The 17164-nt window shown below is 34.4% G+C and overlaps 1 pseudogene; it reads left to right on the top strand.

Moving 5' to 3' along the window:
• Nucleotides 1–15032, top strand: part of LOC125923051 (60S ribosomal protein L12-like) — a 79675-nt pseudogene extending 64643 nt beyond the window's left edge.
• The last annotated feature ends 2132 nt before the right edge of the window (nt 15033–17164 follow it).

Raw genomic sequence — 17164 nt, 5'->3', positions numbered from 1 at the left:
CTCTTGATTTTGGCTCTGGTCATGAACTCATGGTTCATGAGATTGAGTCCTCTATCAGATTCTGTGCTGACAACATGGAGCCTTCTTGAAATTCTCTCTCTCTCTCTCTCTCTCTCTCTACCCCGACCCCTGTCTCTCTCTCTTGTCTCTCTCCCAAAATAAATAAACATTTATATATGTATATATATATATATATAGGCTTAATAAAATGCATATATATATATATCTATATATAGGCTTAATTTCATTAGTATCCTAATGTTCCAAGACAGACTGTAGATAATGGAATCTCAATTGTGTCTTGAAAGATCAAAAATAAAACAAAATTCAGTACGTTTTCCAACACTGATATCTTTACAGAAAAGAGTTGTTCTTTTTTTATCTTTTTTTTAAATTTATTTTTGAGACAGAGAGAGACAGAGCATGAGCAGGGGAGGGCAGAGAGAGAGGGAGACACAGAATCCGAAGCAGGCCCCAGGCTCTGAGCTGTCAGCACAGAGCCCAACGTGGGGCTCGAACTCACAGACCATGAGATCATGGCCTGAGCTGAAGTCAGATGCTTAACTGACTGAGCTACCCAGGTGCCCCTATAGAAAAGAGTTTTGTATTAACTAAACATCTCCCTTTTACCCATTCTACCTCTCAGCTATTAACAAATTTTATATTCAATATAAGATGATAGCCAAATTATCCAACATTAACTTTTTCCAAAGAAAGTTGTTTAAATAAGAGATACCATATTGCAAGAGATTTAGAAATGTAACATTACACAAATTATTTATTGAACACTAATGATAGATCTGCTATTACTAAAAACTACTGGGAATTTTTTTAAGTTTGTTTGTTGTTTATTTATTTATTTGTTTATTTATTTATTTATTTGAGAGTGGGGAGGGCAGAGAGAGAGACAGGGAGGGAGAGAGAGACAGACTCCCAAACAGATTCCACACTGTCAGCGCAAAGCCCACTGCAGGGCTCGAACTCACAAACTGCAAAATCATAACCGGAGCTGAAATCAAGAATCAGATGCTTAACCTACTAAGCCACCCACCCACCCCCATTTTTTTAATCCTTGCCTTTCTGCAGTGTTTTTGCTTTTCAAAGACTCCTCAGAAGTACCATCTTATTGGAATTATCATTATACATCAAGGTGGTATGGATATGATTATCTCTAATAAATTAAAACCCAAGATATGTTACATTTAGAATTATAAGAGAAAAAATAATCATGAAATGCTTCCAAGGAAAGTATTTAATTGTCAAATCAGATTTGTTGCTTTTAATTATCATTCTTCTCTCCTTGATGGGAGACCAGGATAGAAACCATTTCCTGTCTTCCCAATGAGTATTCTTTTTGAAGGATATAGGATTCATGGGGTCTAAAAAAAAATGCATCTTTACAGTATTGATATTTAGAATAGAGCTCTTTAATGCCCAGAAAGATTGAGTCCATTGTAGGGTTAAAAAATAGGACTGTATTATCAATATCATTGATACTACATAGAGTTGAGCTACTGTCTCTCCACCAGGCAGAACTGACATAGAAAATGACCCTGGAGCTTAAAAGGAATCTTTCACAGTGTCATCTGATCACTGTCTTCTGCAGTCATGGGCATAAAGCAGTAGATGGCCACTGGGTCTTCATCCAGTATGTAAAGATGCTCCTCAATAAAGTAGGTATCAGCTGCTTGGATGCACACATGAGATGCACTTTGCAAAACTCCAATTAGAGGGCCTGAAATGAAACCATATCTAGTTGCTGCCACTTGTTTCTGATGTATAAATACTTTCTGGTAATGATGATAACCAAAAAGTTAGCAGCACCACAACCAAAATACTGATTCCAGCATGGAGTCCCTTAGTGCAGATCATTCATGAATTTTGTGCCAGACACTTGAGTTTGATCGTTTTGCCAAAGGCCATTTGAAGCACTCAGTCACCCTGCCATTCCCATTTGTTGGACTGCAATGCTGAGCTGATGGAGTTCTTCTTGTTTCCCCCAGTGTCTTTGGCGGGGTTTCTGGTGTCTCTGTTGAGGAAGGTGGTGTAGCTGCTGGTTTGTAATTTTCTAAGGGAGCTGGCATTAGAGGAGCAGAGATAGATACCCTAGGTGACACTGGAGCACTGGTGTTCCTAGCTGGTCTAGGTTTGTGTTTCATATCATAAACCACCAATTATAGGATGTGCTTCATATCATAAACCACCTCTTGTGTTCAATATGGCAACGATACAGGCCACTGTCTACCTTGGCCTTATTCTCCCATGTGTCACAGGCACACTCCCTCTGCCTTATAATGCCTATGCTTCTGAAAGTGACATGGGATCATGATATCAGCAGGTTAAGAGATTCTCAGCTTTTTGTTTACCATCTGTCCTCGTGGTCTTTGTTAAAAAAATGATTTTTAAAAATCACTATGTGTGATTCTTTGTGTTTCACAATTAAAATTGATAGCCTGCGGTGACTGTCAAGTTGCACACAAATCCTGGTCTCGTTTTATATTAGTTGTGTGGCTTGTGTTGTTTTCCTTCTGAAACTTCATATATTAACAGCAGATAATAATGGCATTTTCTTGGTAAAGTTGTGAGAAAAACATGTTACTGTATATAGAAGAGTGAAAAAATGTTTGAAGCATGTAAGTGGAAATTATAAATTATAATTTACATTTAAAACAAAAATATTACCATAATTAGTAGTAATCGTGTCATTGTCTTCTAGACTTGCAAGTTTATCCCACATCCTCATTTATGTTGTATGCCATGCTGTTTGTTACATGACAAAATGTGTCATTACTTTATTATCTCTATCATTGTTTTATGATAGATTCTTACAATGCTGCTAGTGTCATTTAATTTCTATCAAACTTCATTCGTTTATATTTTGGAGCACTTTGAGAAGCATTAAACTCTTTTACACAAATGCTTAAGTGAGTCATTAAATAATATTGTTATTGTTGCAATTTATAGACAACATAATGCTGTAACGTGTTTATAAAATTTTGCCAAACTTCAATATAGAATTCTTTAGGCAAACACTAATATTTGACCTGGAAGTCAAGAGTTATATATTTAGGGTGAAGGTTATATCATTTTATATGTTGTGACTCAGGAATAAATAAAAATACATACATATCAAATTGTCATCCCTACTTTGGAATATGTGATTTAAAAGTGGTATATGAAGGGGGCGCCTGGGTGGCTCAGTCTGTTGAGTGTCCGACTTCAGCTCACGTCATGATCTCGCAGTCTGTGAGTTCGAGCCCTGCGTCGGGCTCTGTGCTGACAGCTCAGAGCCTGGAGCCTGCTTCAGATTCTGTGTCTCCCTCTCTCTCTGCCCCTCCCCCGCTCATGCTCTGTGTGTCTCTTTCTCTCTCTCTGTCAAAAATAAATAAACATTAAATTTTTTTAAATGGTATATGAAGTAACCTATTTGAAAAAGTTAAAGTTTTCCACAGTCATATAATTTCCCAGAATCTGTATTCTGTTCTCTAAAGGATACTGTTTTCATATACCTCTTACTTATAATTTCTTGTGACATGTGTTAATCATAAAAATCTTTAATATTTTCATTTTCCTATGTAAAAATACTTTCAGCTACCAAAAATATAGGAAAATAAATGACCAGTTCCAAGGCTCTGAGAATGTTTATAATTTTCAGTTTTGTATATTTGGAAATCATATCCAATTCTTATGTAAAATCAAACTTCCTAAATTTTGCTAAAAATATTATTTTAAAATCAATTTAAAAATATCAAGCAAAGATTGAGGCAGCTGCTGCTGGAGAAGCTGTCTCCCCATCAACAGAACATTAACAATTCCATCTTCTGTTCAAAAATAAAATTGGCTGTATAGAAGTGATTGCATTTGAAATTATTGGTATGTTTGAATGCAACTACCAAACCATGAAAAATGAGGCTTTCATTTGCTGTAAAAATAAATTAGGAGGCGATGCTTTGCTAACAAAGCCATTTGAGCACCACAGTTCATATGTATTCATGGTACTATTAACAGATGTCTTTGCTTATACTGTAAGCTGTTTTATGATGTTATGGAATTCAGCATTACTTTATATCTACAGTAAGCACAGGCAACATGTTCTAGGATATAATAAAAATGTATCAAATTAGAGATCATATGGAAAAATATACAATAATCTTATAAAACTAATTTCTTCTTATGAAGTCATGTTTCCCACTGCACTTGTAGAGTATTGTTTAACAGCACTGTTTCCCTGTTAATATTTCAGTACATCACAAAAATATAAAACAGTATAGAATGTAAGACCTTCTGTTGGGAAAATGTTTTTGCTTCTATAATAAACATAATATAAAGTAAGTATTAAACGTGCTCTATGTTACTTGTTGACCCTAAAAATGATTTTCTTTTTTAAAGTTTTTTTGTTTGTATTCCAGTTAGTTAACATACAGTATATCAGTTGCAAGCATACAGTATAGTAATTCAATTTGTATACAACACCCAAACTCATCACAGCAAGCACACTCCTTAATCCCCATCACCTGTTCCTCCATCCCTCCCCTCGGGTAACCATCAGTTTGCTCTCTGTAGTTAAGGGTCTTTTCTAAAAGGATTAATTTATCTATGATAATGACATGATGCTAGTCACCAGAACACTGTAAGATTTGCTAATAATCATCTATTGGTATCAACTTTCTAAGAAACATTTAAGAATTCATATGTAGTACCTTCAGTGAAGCAGTCCTGAATTTGAATACATAACCCATACTTGTGAACATGCCCATTGGAAATAGTGTATATAGCTGAAAAAATTTCTACAACTGTTTGAGCTTAGGCAATTCCTTTCATCCTGAAAGGCAATTCCTTTCAACCCATTGTGAAATGGGACTGATAGCTACCTTGCATTGTTGTGAGAATTTAACTTTAAGAGAATTTAGATAAGGACTAAAACATGTCTAGTTCAATTTCCCATATGTACCACATTCTAAACATTGGTGATATATTCTATTCATTGTTTCGACATGTGTTCCTCTAAGGGGTGAAAAAAGACCTATAAATGATACTAGAAACCTTTAAAAATATGCAGCCTTGTGAAAATTAAAACCAAAATGATTGATTAAATATCCCTTTCTGTGCTTGCCTCAATATCTTATTATAAAAGCAGTAGTTGGTAATAATTATTCATTATTTAGAGTTCCTAGCCCATATTTCTCAAACTGTGAGCAAACCAAAAACACCCCAAAATTATGTAAACTTTAGGCATAGAAATCCAATTCTTGCCTCTTTCCCATTATTTTGCCTAAGATATGAATTTACTTTATATAAACTCAGACTACTTTCATTAAATGCTATCAGTAATATGTCACATTTTATTCACTAAATACTGTTGGAATCTTTTTCTCTTGTAGATATTTCACATAATACTATTCTTCATCTTGGAATTTGACATTCCTGTCTGTTGATAAAGTTTTAGGAAATGTATCTATGTAAATTCTGTCTCCATATATACAATAAGCCCTTTCTTATGTGCTTACACAGAAGTGTCATGGTTGGTGTTGTTAAGGACAGCTGGCAATACAGTATATGAGATACAGGAAATTCACATGATGTAATTATGCTGTGAGACAAAACATACAACCTGTAAGAGAAAGATCCTGAGTAATTAAGAACTGTAAATACGGGACTCCAAACCAGAAGAATACGTTATAAAATAACTTCAAAGAAAATGCAGAGAAATCTGACTTTAGGTGAAATATCCCAAGAGTACTTCTAAAATTTGATAAAATTGAACCTAAAATCTTACTATCATGAAAATTAAATTAAAATCTTTTTTTTCAAAAAATACTTTTTATTCTTTTCAACAAAGCATATTTTAATATAAAAATATGATTCAAAAATTTATAGATCAAAAGAAACTCCTGAATTGTTATAAGCCTGTTGTGATTTTAATTATAAAATTTATGCTTTTCTTTTTTTCTCACCCATTGACTATTGGATCTAAAAGTTTAAGCAGAAACATCTGGGTAACTATTACAAAAAAAGTACATATCACTTGGACATCTCATAGAATAAAGCTTGCAACTCTAAAGGCATTTTAAAATACTTAAAATTACTTTTTTATCTGACAAAGTCATATATTTTCAGAGCTGGAAAGAAAGAAACTTAGCCCTCTAACTGAACTTTCAAATTATACATATGAAAAATCTCAAGTGCAGGAAACAAATATTTTGCCCCATTCTGTGTTTGTAAGGTAGTGGTGGAATTATAATTAGAACTCACACCATCTCGGTCAGTCTAGAATATTTACATTGCATTTTATTCATCAATCAATAAGATTTTAATTTTTAGTAATAAAAGTATTAATAAGACACACATAATAAATTTGGAATGTAGTTAGTGTATTTCTTGCACTACGTTAAATATCTAATACTCTAGTGCAACTCATTTTACTTTATATCATACTTCTTTTTTTTTTTTTAATTTTTTTTTTCAACGTTTTTTATTTACTTTTGGGACAGAGAGAGACAGAGCATGAACGGGGGAGGGGCAGAGAGAGAGGGAGACACAGAATCGGAAACAGGCTCCAGGCTCCGAGCCATCAGCCCAGAGCCTGACGCGGGGCTCGAACTCACGGACCGCGAGATCGTGACCTGGCTGAAGTCGGACGCTTAACCGACTGCGCCACCCAGGCGCCCCTATATCATACTTCTTAATATTTCTTAATGATACATTTATTTTATCATTCAAAACCCCAAAACAATTATATATAAGTAAACCAAGCTCAGTTTAATTTGGCACTGCATATTAAAATATTTAAAATTAAAAAGTAGAAATTTTAATCTATTTTCCTTTCTTTATAAATATTACTTCAACAATAACAACAATACCCACAAGCATTCACAACGGCCCATTGTGTTTTATGATGAAGTTAAGGTGTCTAATGCAGGTATTTATTTTTTAATCTTATTCTTTTTATATACATGTTTGTATATGCCTTATGATGTAGCAGGTGAATACATTTCCATATTATGTAAGTTCAGTTATTTACTTATTCATACATCCAGTAATTATTTATGAATGTGTAAGCACTCTTCTGTGCACTTAGAATCTACTAGTGAAAAGAACTTCAAAGGATCTCTGCATTCAACATTCTGGAAAGGCAGGAATGAAAATAGTATAATAAATAATACAGTATATTATAAATACGAAATCATTTGTTATATAACAAAGTATAAGGTTATAAATGTCATGGAAAAATTAGGGTAAATAGCATCAAATGAGTTGGGGAGATTAAAATCCAAGGTAGCTGGTATTTGAGTGGTATTTGAGTAGAAATATCAAGGAGGTGAAATTGGAGAAAGTTATATGGAGGAAGAACATTCCAGATGGAGGCAACAGACAGAACAAAGATTATATGGCAGGTTAATGCCTGGTGTGTTCTAGAATCAGCAAAACCCAACATTGCTATAGCAGAGGGAATCTGTAAGAGAGGAAGGAGATAAGGTTAGAGATGGGTTAGAGGTAGGTAGTATTCAACCATGTGGATTTGGCCTTTGTCCTAAAGAAAATGGGAAACCATGGGGGAATTTGGAACAGATGTGGAATGATTCGCATGTTATAAGAATAATTCTTGTTAGGAGTATGAAGAATAAGATGGAATCTGAAACATCAGTTAAAAGGCTACTGATGTAAATCCATATGGCATAGAGTGAGGTATCACAGTTAAGGTGATTGAACTGTGACCTTGAAAACAATTCATATAGGGGTGCCTTGCTGGCTCAGGCCATGGAGCATGAGACTCTTCATGTTGGGGTTGTGAGTTCAAGTCTCACACTGGGTGTACAGATTACTTAAAAATATTTTTTAAAAAAGAAAACAATTTATGTGTTGGGGGTAGCAAATGATTTCAAGCTTTCAACTGAACAACTGGAAGGAAGGGTGAAGTTAGCATTGATTATGAAGGGGTAAACTGAAGACTGGGTGAGGATGAGGTCAGGATGGAATAACATAAGAAATTCAGCTTTATACATGTTAATTTTGAGATGTTAGTTGTACCCCCATGTTTCTATGCTAAGTATGTTTTGTGATATAAAATTTCAGAAGTCAGGACATAGGCTAGGGCTTAAAGATACAAGTTTGGGGAACTCAATATATAGATGATATTTAAATACAAGAGGCAGGATGAAATCCCCAGAGGAGAGGGTAAAGAAAGAGATAAAGAAAGGAATGAATACTAAATCTTGGAATTTTCCAATCATAACAGGTTGGAGAGAAATTGAAAAGATGAGATGGGAGAACAGTGTGGGGTGCTGGAATAAAATGGGAAAAGTATAGGGGCGCCTGGGTGGCTCAGTCGGTTGGGCGTCCAACTTCGGCTCAGGTCATGATCTCGCGGTCTGTGAGTTCGAGCCCCGCATCGGGCTCTGGGCTGACAGCTCAGAGCCTGGAGCCTGTTTCGGATTCTGTGTCTCCCTCTCTCTCTGACCCTCCCCTGCTCATGCTCTGTCTCTCTCTGTCTCAAAAATAAATAAAAAATGTTAAAAAAAATTTAAAAAAAAAATAAAATGGGAAAAGTGTGTAAAATGAGTGGGGTGAATTTATGTGACATATAATGGTCTTTAATGACCGTGACAATAACAGTTTGGGTGAAGCCATGTGGATAAAGGTGGATTAGACCAGAGAATGTAAAAAGAAGTATTGGAGACATAAGGTAGAGCCAGTTCTTTCAAGGATTTTTAATGGAGTGGGGAGCAGAGTGGTATCTAGAAGATAAATGAAATCAGGTAAATGATTATTATTAAAACGGTGGAACCAACATGTATTTATGTGCTAATAATGGAAATGATTCAGTTGAGGAAAATAAATGATGTAGAACAGTAATGGGATATTTGTGAGACTGATGACCCTCAGTAAAATAAAAATAATGAATTGATATATATCTTTGAAAGGACCTGACTGAGATAGTAACATAAACAGTTAACATATTGTAGCAGGTCTGGAAGCAGAAAATAAAGTTCTGGAAACTAGTAGGTGAGTCATTGAGTGCTTAGAACATGTGGAGTTCCCTTGTAATTACTCCATTTCCTCAGTGAAGTAGGAGCAAGAGTGTAACTTAAGAAGGTGCACAGAGAGAGGTGCCTGGGTGGCCTAGTCAGTTATGCATCTGACTTCTGATGTCAGCTCAAGTCTAGATATCAGGGTCTTGTTCAAGCCCCACAATGGGCTCCGCACTAGGCATGGAGTCTACTTAAGGTTTAAAAAAAGAGGGGTGGTGACCCTAGTGGCTCAATCGGTTAAGCATTCGACTTCGCTTAGGTCATGACGTCATGGTTGCTGGGTTTGAGCCACATGTCAGTCTGTGTGTTGACAGCTCAGAGCCTAGACCCTGCTTCGGATTCTGTGTCTCCCTCTCTCTCTCTGCCCCTCCACCACTCATGCTCTGTCTCTCAAATATAAATAAACGTTAAAAAAATATTAAAAACAAAAAGAAAGCAGGTGCACAGAGAAAAGAGTACAAGTTTGAGGAGACAGAATGGGTGAAGTAGTTGTCAAGAAGGGTAGAGTAAAAAGCAAAGGAATCAGTCAAATTGGTCAATAGCAGTACAAAATTAATAGTGATTAATTTAAAATATAACTTGTATGCTTAATCCTCTTTATTTAGGGTTTTCCTTCAAAAGTGTTAAACAGTACCACATATTTGGCAATTACCAACCTAAATCATCTAGCATTTGCTTTCTCTTATGTTAAGTGTCTTTCATAGCATCTGTCATTTTAGTTGATTTTTAATATACAGTAAAGATCCCCCTTCCTTTCTTGAGAAAGGAAAAATCTCCAAATGTAACTAATTAATTCCTGTCAATATTTAAGACACAAGTACAGGCTAATAGAAAGCTCACCCAAATGCTACAACTTAACTGATGGAAACATTTCAACCAATGCCTAGTGACAATAATTTTATATTTCATAAAAATTAAATTATTTTTAGATTTGAAAATAAAGATTAAAAAATATAAAATAATTCTAGAAGTAACATGTATTATAACATTATTTCGAAATAGCCTAAATTTATGTTGGTGTTTAACTTTTGTTATTTTAATTATTGCTGAATAAATTTCCATCACCCAAGCTATCAAAAGTGTTTATCAGGATCATATCTACCATGATCTTGTGTTTCCTCCATACAACTCTACCTCACCCTATACATACATATTTTCTTTACTAATTGAATATGATTAATTTCATCAGAGGAAAATATTTATCATTTAAGTATAAAAATTCTAAATCTTTAGATCTTGCTAGTGCTATGAGAAGCTATATTTGAAGAACATTGTCATTTACTCTTTATTAAGCAATATATTTGACAATCTGTGTTTCAGTCACTACAGTAATTAGAGAAAAAGAGGCTGTTCAATTATTAATGATTTTTAGAAGCAACAGCAACATTTTTTATTATTTGAAATACTAATAATATCAATTACTGGTAGGAAAAAAATCCAATGTGTTTCTAATGAGTTTTAATCAATAAATGTACATTTTAGTCAACAAAGTAAAATACTTTTCTTACAAGATACTTTCTCTTATAAAGTAAATTTAATAAGATACCCAAAGTTGCTAAATAATTACTTAATAAGACTAATTTATGAACTATATTTTTAAATGCTATTAGAAAATATAGACATATTGGGGCACCTGGGTAGCTCAGTTGGGTAAGCATCTTACTTCAGCTCAGATCATGATCTCATGGCTCGTGAGTTCTAGCCCATGTCAGTCTCTGTGCTGATAGCTCAGAGCCTGGAACCTGCTTCAGATTCTGTGTCTCCCTCTTTCTCTGTCCCTCCCTTGCTCGCACTCTGTGTCTGCCTCTCTCTCAAAATAAATAAATATTAAAAAAATTTTAAAAATATATAGACTTATTAAAAAGGAAAATATTAAATGCAAGCTATTTTGCTTCATGCTAATGGATGCTATGGCCTTTTAAAATGTATATAGAATACACGAAGTCTATTATATGAATGTATACAGTTAAGAGAATTAAATATCTGATCATATAATAAAATCTGTATTACTAATATAGTACCTAGGAAATTGATCTTTCTATTCCTACCAATCAACTTTCAATTTGTCTGACTTTTCAATTTTTACATATTCCTTGCCTATATATGGTCTAAGAACATATCTCTTCTTACTATTTGCACCAAAAATAAATGCAGCAAATTTTATTTGGAATTTTTCTAGAGAATGAAATGACGTAACATTTTTAACATCCTTAGGGTCAATTTGCAGTTATAAAGTCCTTAAAAATCACGTTAGTTAACACACTTTCATGCTAAAAACACTCAACAAACCAGGAATCGAAGGAATATACCATGACATAATAGCCCATAGAAGAAAAACCCTTAGCTGATAGTTTAGTTTACTCATTGGTGAGATTGAAAGCTTTTCCTTTAAGATCAGGCACAAGACAAGGAACACCACTTTTACCACTTCTATTCAAGATGATACTAGAAGTTCTCCACAGACCAGTTAAGTAAGAAAAAGAAATAAAAGTCAGCTAAATTGGAAAAGAAGAAATAATTTTTTCTCTATTTGCACATGACATAATCTTATATGTAGAAAATCTTAAAGATCCTACAAAAAAAATGTTAGAAGTAATAAATGAATTTAGCAGTCAAAGGATATAAAACACACCATACTTCCATTTTATATACTAGTGAAAAATCCCAAAAGGAAATTACAAAAAAAAATATTTACAACAACATTGAAAAGAATAACTGCTTAGAAATCAACCTAACCAAGGAGATGAAAAGAATTTTATGTTAAAACCTACATAATATAGCTGGAAGAGGCTAAAGATGACACAAATAAATTGAAAGACACCCTGTTTTCATGGATTAAAGATAATACTGTTAAGATGTCAATATTATACAAAGGAACCTGCAGAGTCAATGCAATTCATTTTTTTTATTAATATAATTTAGTGTCAAATTGGCTAACATACAGTGTATACAGTGTGTTCTTCATTTTGGGGGTAGATTCCTGTGATTCATCACTTACATACAACACCCAGTGCTCATCACAACAAGTGCCCTGCTCAATGCCCATCACCCATTTTCCCCTTTCCCTCATTCCCCATCAACCCTCAGTTTGCTCTCTGTATTTAAGAGTCCCTTATGGTTTGCCTCCCTCCCTCAGTTTGTAACTATTTTTCCCCCTTCTCTTCCTCCATGGTCTTCTGTTAAGTTTCTCAAGTTCTGCATATGAGTGAAAACATAGGACATCTGTCTTTCTCTGACTGTCTTATTTCACTTAGCATAATACCCTCCAGTTCCATCCATCCATGTTGCTGCAAATGGCCAATAAATGAAGCAACAGAAAGAGAAACAAAGAAATCGATCCCATTTACAATTGCACCAAGAAGCATAAAATACCTAGGAGTAAACCTAACCAAAGATGTAACATATCTGTTTGCTGAAAACTAGAGTCAATGAAATTCCTATCAAAATACTGTTGAGAGTTTAAACTACTCCATGATTTTTCTTCCTCAGAATTCATTTTATGGGCTAACTGGCTGGTTGAATGAACACTAGCCCGTCTCCCAAGTGCATGCCCTCAATAACATCCTGGAGAGTCACAAGAAAGTTTAAGTTCCTGGTATGTCTCCCCCAGTACCCCTGATTATAATCTCTTCTGCCTTAGCTCCTTTCTACCTATGTGTCCTTTAAATAAGACCCCTGCTTATTTTACCAACCCCCCATTATTTTGGGTTTGAATTGACCAATCCAGCCTTAGCCCAGGAAACCCTAAAAACACCGCCCCCTGTGAACACTAATGAAAACACATGCCCCAGGTCCTACCCCTCACACTCTGCCTTTACTTCCCCATGCAGTGGACTCAAGACATGCTGTGTACCTATGCATAATAAACTTCTCTATTTCACCTTCCCTTGAGGTCTTTGTTGAGCTTTGTTGATCTTTCACCTAGGGCTCTATTTAACACGTTAATTTAACAAAATCATTACAAATCATAATAATGTTTCAAGTAGAAAAAAAAATCCATTCAAAAATTCATATGGAATCTTAAGGGACCTCAAATAACCAAAACAAGTCTTGACAAAGAACAAAGTTGGAAGTCTTAACACTTTCTAACTTCAAAATTTACACTGTTTTGATTTCTACATTGTTGTGGTATTACTGACATAAACACAGACATATACACCATTAGAGTAGAATAGACAGGTGAGAAACAAACCCTCATACATATGGGTGAATGGTTTTTGACAAGGGTGCAAAGACCATCCAACAATGAAAAGACAATGTTTTCAAAAATGATTGTAGGAAAACTGCATGTCTACAGGCCAAGAAATAAACTTGGACTCTTCAACACATTAAAAAATATAGCTGAAATTCATGAATTACAATGCAAGAACTAAAATTATAAAACTCTTAGAAAATAGGAAAAGCTTCATAGCATTTGGTTTTGGAAATGACAGCATTGGTAATGCTAAAGTATGAGCAACAAAACAAACATAAATAAATTGCACCACATTAAAATTAAAAACTCATGAATCAACACAATCAATAGAATAAAAGGGCAGCCCACAGAGTAGAAGGAAATATTTGCAAATTATACATCTGATAAAAGATTACTATCAAAATGAGATAAAAAAAAAAAAAAACAACTTCCTATAACTCAATAGCAACAACCCAATTAAAAAGTGAGCAAGGGACTTTATTTTTGGTTTGAATTGACCAATCTAGTCTTAGCCTGGGAACACTCCCTCTGGGATCACTAATAAATTTGGTATATAGATAAAGTATTTTATGCTTTGTTTCTTTTCTATAGTATTTAAATAGAAACATTTGTGTTTCATAATGGAAAGATACAATCAAAGTTGTATAGTTAAAATTGGAGTCTTCCATGGAAATAGTAGAATTATCATGTATCACTAAACTAAGATTCATTTCTAGTATTCAATATAATTACAAAAGTTAAGAGTTATCACCCTCATGTACTCCCTCTATTGTAATATTAAAAAAATCTTGATTCCATTAAAAATAATGGCAATAACATTAACTAACAATGAAGTTTTTACCATATGTCAAGCGCTGTATGTACTCATTTAATCTTCACAACAACCACAGGAGGTAGGTATTATTACTATCCTCATTTGCAGATAAGAAAATTGAATCTCATATATAACTTGTCCTAGGAATGAATGGAGCTGAAATTTGAATTCAATAATGTACTTCCTGATTTATCATTACTGTCTTACCTTTATCCTAGGACTATCCTCTGATATGACCTCTTCTAGTTACATGCAAGAGTTTGTTCAGTAAGAGGTTATATTAGATGTTTAATAGAACATATATATCTTGCAAATGTCATTTTTATGTAGCTATGTTTTGTACTAGTGATAAAATCAATGTTTGTGGATATCAACTGCTTATCAGAATTCACTTGCTTTCTTTCAGAAACTACTGATATTGAGTCCTTTGGCTTTGAATTCAGAGGAGACCCAGGTGCAGCTCTCTTTAGTCCTCCAGAATCATGCAACACCATCCGCCTCTACCATGTCACCTAAGTTTGACCCCAGTGAGATCAAAGTCCTGTACCTGAGGTTCCCCGTTGGGGAAGTTGGTGCGTGTCTGCCCTGGCCCAGAAGATCAACCCCCTGAGTCTGTTTCCAAAAAAGGTTGGTGATGACTTTACCAAGGCAAACGGTGATTAGAAGGTCTGAGAATTACAGTGAAACTAACCATTCAGAGCAGACAGGTCCAGATTGAAGTGGGACCTTCTGCTTCTGCCCTGATCAAAGCCTTTAAGGAACCACCAAGAGACAGAAAGAAGCAGAAAAACATTAAGCACAGTGGAAGTATCACTTTTGATGATATTGTCAACATTGCCCAATCAAATGTGACACCAATCTTTAGCCAGAGGAGGGAACCATTAGAGAGATCCTGGGGACTTCCCAGTCTGTGGGCTCCAATGTTGAGGGCTGCCACCCACATGACATCATAGATGACATCAGTAGTGGTGCAGTAGAATGCCCAGCTAGTTAAGAACTACAAAGGAAAATATTTCAATAAAGGATATTTGACAAACTCCCCATTGATATTATATCATATTAAAAAAATAATTCTCCAAAGATTAAAATGTTTCTAAAAGACCCGATTAGTAACATATGTTGCAATCCTGAATCACAGTTGCCTAATGGCATTTTATTTGCAAATACCAACTTTAACCAACTTGTCAGTGTTATTATTTTAATAGAGAGTGAATTTTATTGATGAACGTAGAATTCTTTAATCCCAGACATAATTAGGTCATTCTGGTACATTCTACAGATCATCAAAAATTATAAAATAACAGGTCTTCAGATATTCCCTTGTCTGTTATTTTGAAAGTAACTAAAATATATTTAAATAAAGTAACTAGTATCTCAAACACTTTCTCTTAGAAATAATGCATATACCAATTTATTTCCTAATTTGGAAAAATAATTCCTATCTTTATTTTTCTAGTTTATAGATATTCTGCTCTAGAAGTCTGGAATTCTAGTTGAAAACAAAATATACAGGAAGGACATGTAATCTGTAGAATCTTTTATTCACTCATTTATCATGACAGATTGGATAAGATACATGGGATACAACATTTATAAAAATTAATATTGAAATTTAATTTTGCTTTTATCTTTCTGACAATTAAAGACAAACATGGCTAGCAACATAATTTGTACTACCCATAAGTAAAAGAGCACACTGCTTTGTATATCATACTTTGAGTTTACATTTTTACCATGAGTCTTCCATCATAGTACAGAAAAAGGTAAGTGATTAATGGTATAAGCCATCAGACTTCCAGCTGAGATAAGCTTATCTGTAGGAGTAATACGAACACATTAAAGGTAACTGAGCAAAGAATTTTAAGGAGATAAATTTTTAGATATTCAACTTTCATATACATTGCATTCTGCTACAATGCATGCTTCTAAAACAACTTAGTGATTGGAAAACAGGAAAATTATGTACAATATAAGCAACATGTTGGAGTATGAACTATTTTCTGCAGTAAAGGCAGCCAGAATATCATTAATAGAATTATAATCTTCAGTAAGAAAGGAACAAGCATGGATATTGCCCAGGGAAAAATGCTACTGGCTTTACATTTTTGTTGTTGTTTTAATGATAAAGGAAATACTTGCAGATTGTTCTTTCATGAAGATGTAAATCCTGAGCCTTATACAGTTCTAGGTTCCTGGCATGTTTTACCTCCCCCTAATGCTTGGAGGTCCAGTTCCATCTGCCTTATCATAGGATCAACAAGCCAGTATTTTCACTTTATTTTCATTTTTGGGGGTGTAATCTTATTAGCACTACAGGAAACTCTAGAGCCATAATAAGCTGCCTGCCTTCACTAATGAAGTTACTTCTCAATGTCCCAAGGATTTTGTTGTCGCATGTGTGCATTCCTGTTATAGAATTACACTAGTTTCGAGTGCACTAGCTCAACCTTATTTCTCTAATTAGCCCTGAGGATTTTAAGATTTTGCAAAATTCAAGGTCTACATGGAATGCATATATTCTGTCATAGCAAAAATCCCTGTGCTTATGGTACCCAAATTGGTCTGCATCTCAGCATCAAGGTGGTCCGGAAGATTTGATGCTTCCCTTTTCCCAATCCTGATGTCATCACTTAAGGGAAAGGCATACCTCCCATCCATCTTGTATTCATTATTGTTTTTCAATGACAGTAAAACACATTTAGAAAAAAATAAACAAACATATTTGAAACAGACTTGCAATTGTCTGAAATATTGGTGACAGGGATAGTACTTACCAATCCTTAGTAAATGACATTACAGAAGACATTACTGAGCAGGTTGTGGCAATGATAGAAGGTATTCCTTATAGATTGTTAAATCCACAGGTTCTTCTTATAAGGCCAGGTAATAATTTTTGCTGTTAGAGCCAATGAATGGATCTCACTGATAAAATTGTTGTTTAAACACTTGACTAGAAATGAAAGCAGGGGAGAAATCTTCATTTTTGAGTAATTGTATTCCATTTTGTTGTTTGTTGTTTTTTTAATTTTTTTTAATTTTTATTTTTAAGAGAGAGAGAGAGAGAGACAGAGTGTGAGCCAGGGATGCGCAGAGAGAGAGAGGGAGACACAGAACCTGAAGCAGGCT

This window comes from Panthera uncia, chromosome B1 (genome assembly GCF_023721935.1).
Source record: "Panthera uncia isolate 11264 chromosome B1, Puncia_PCG_1.0, whole genome shotgun sequence".
Lineage (NCBI taxonomy): Eukaryota > Metazoa > Chordata > Mammalia > Carnivora > Felidae > Panthera > Panthera uncia.
This window is presented reverse-complemented; position numbering and strand designations above follow the sequence as displayed.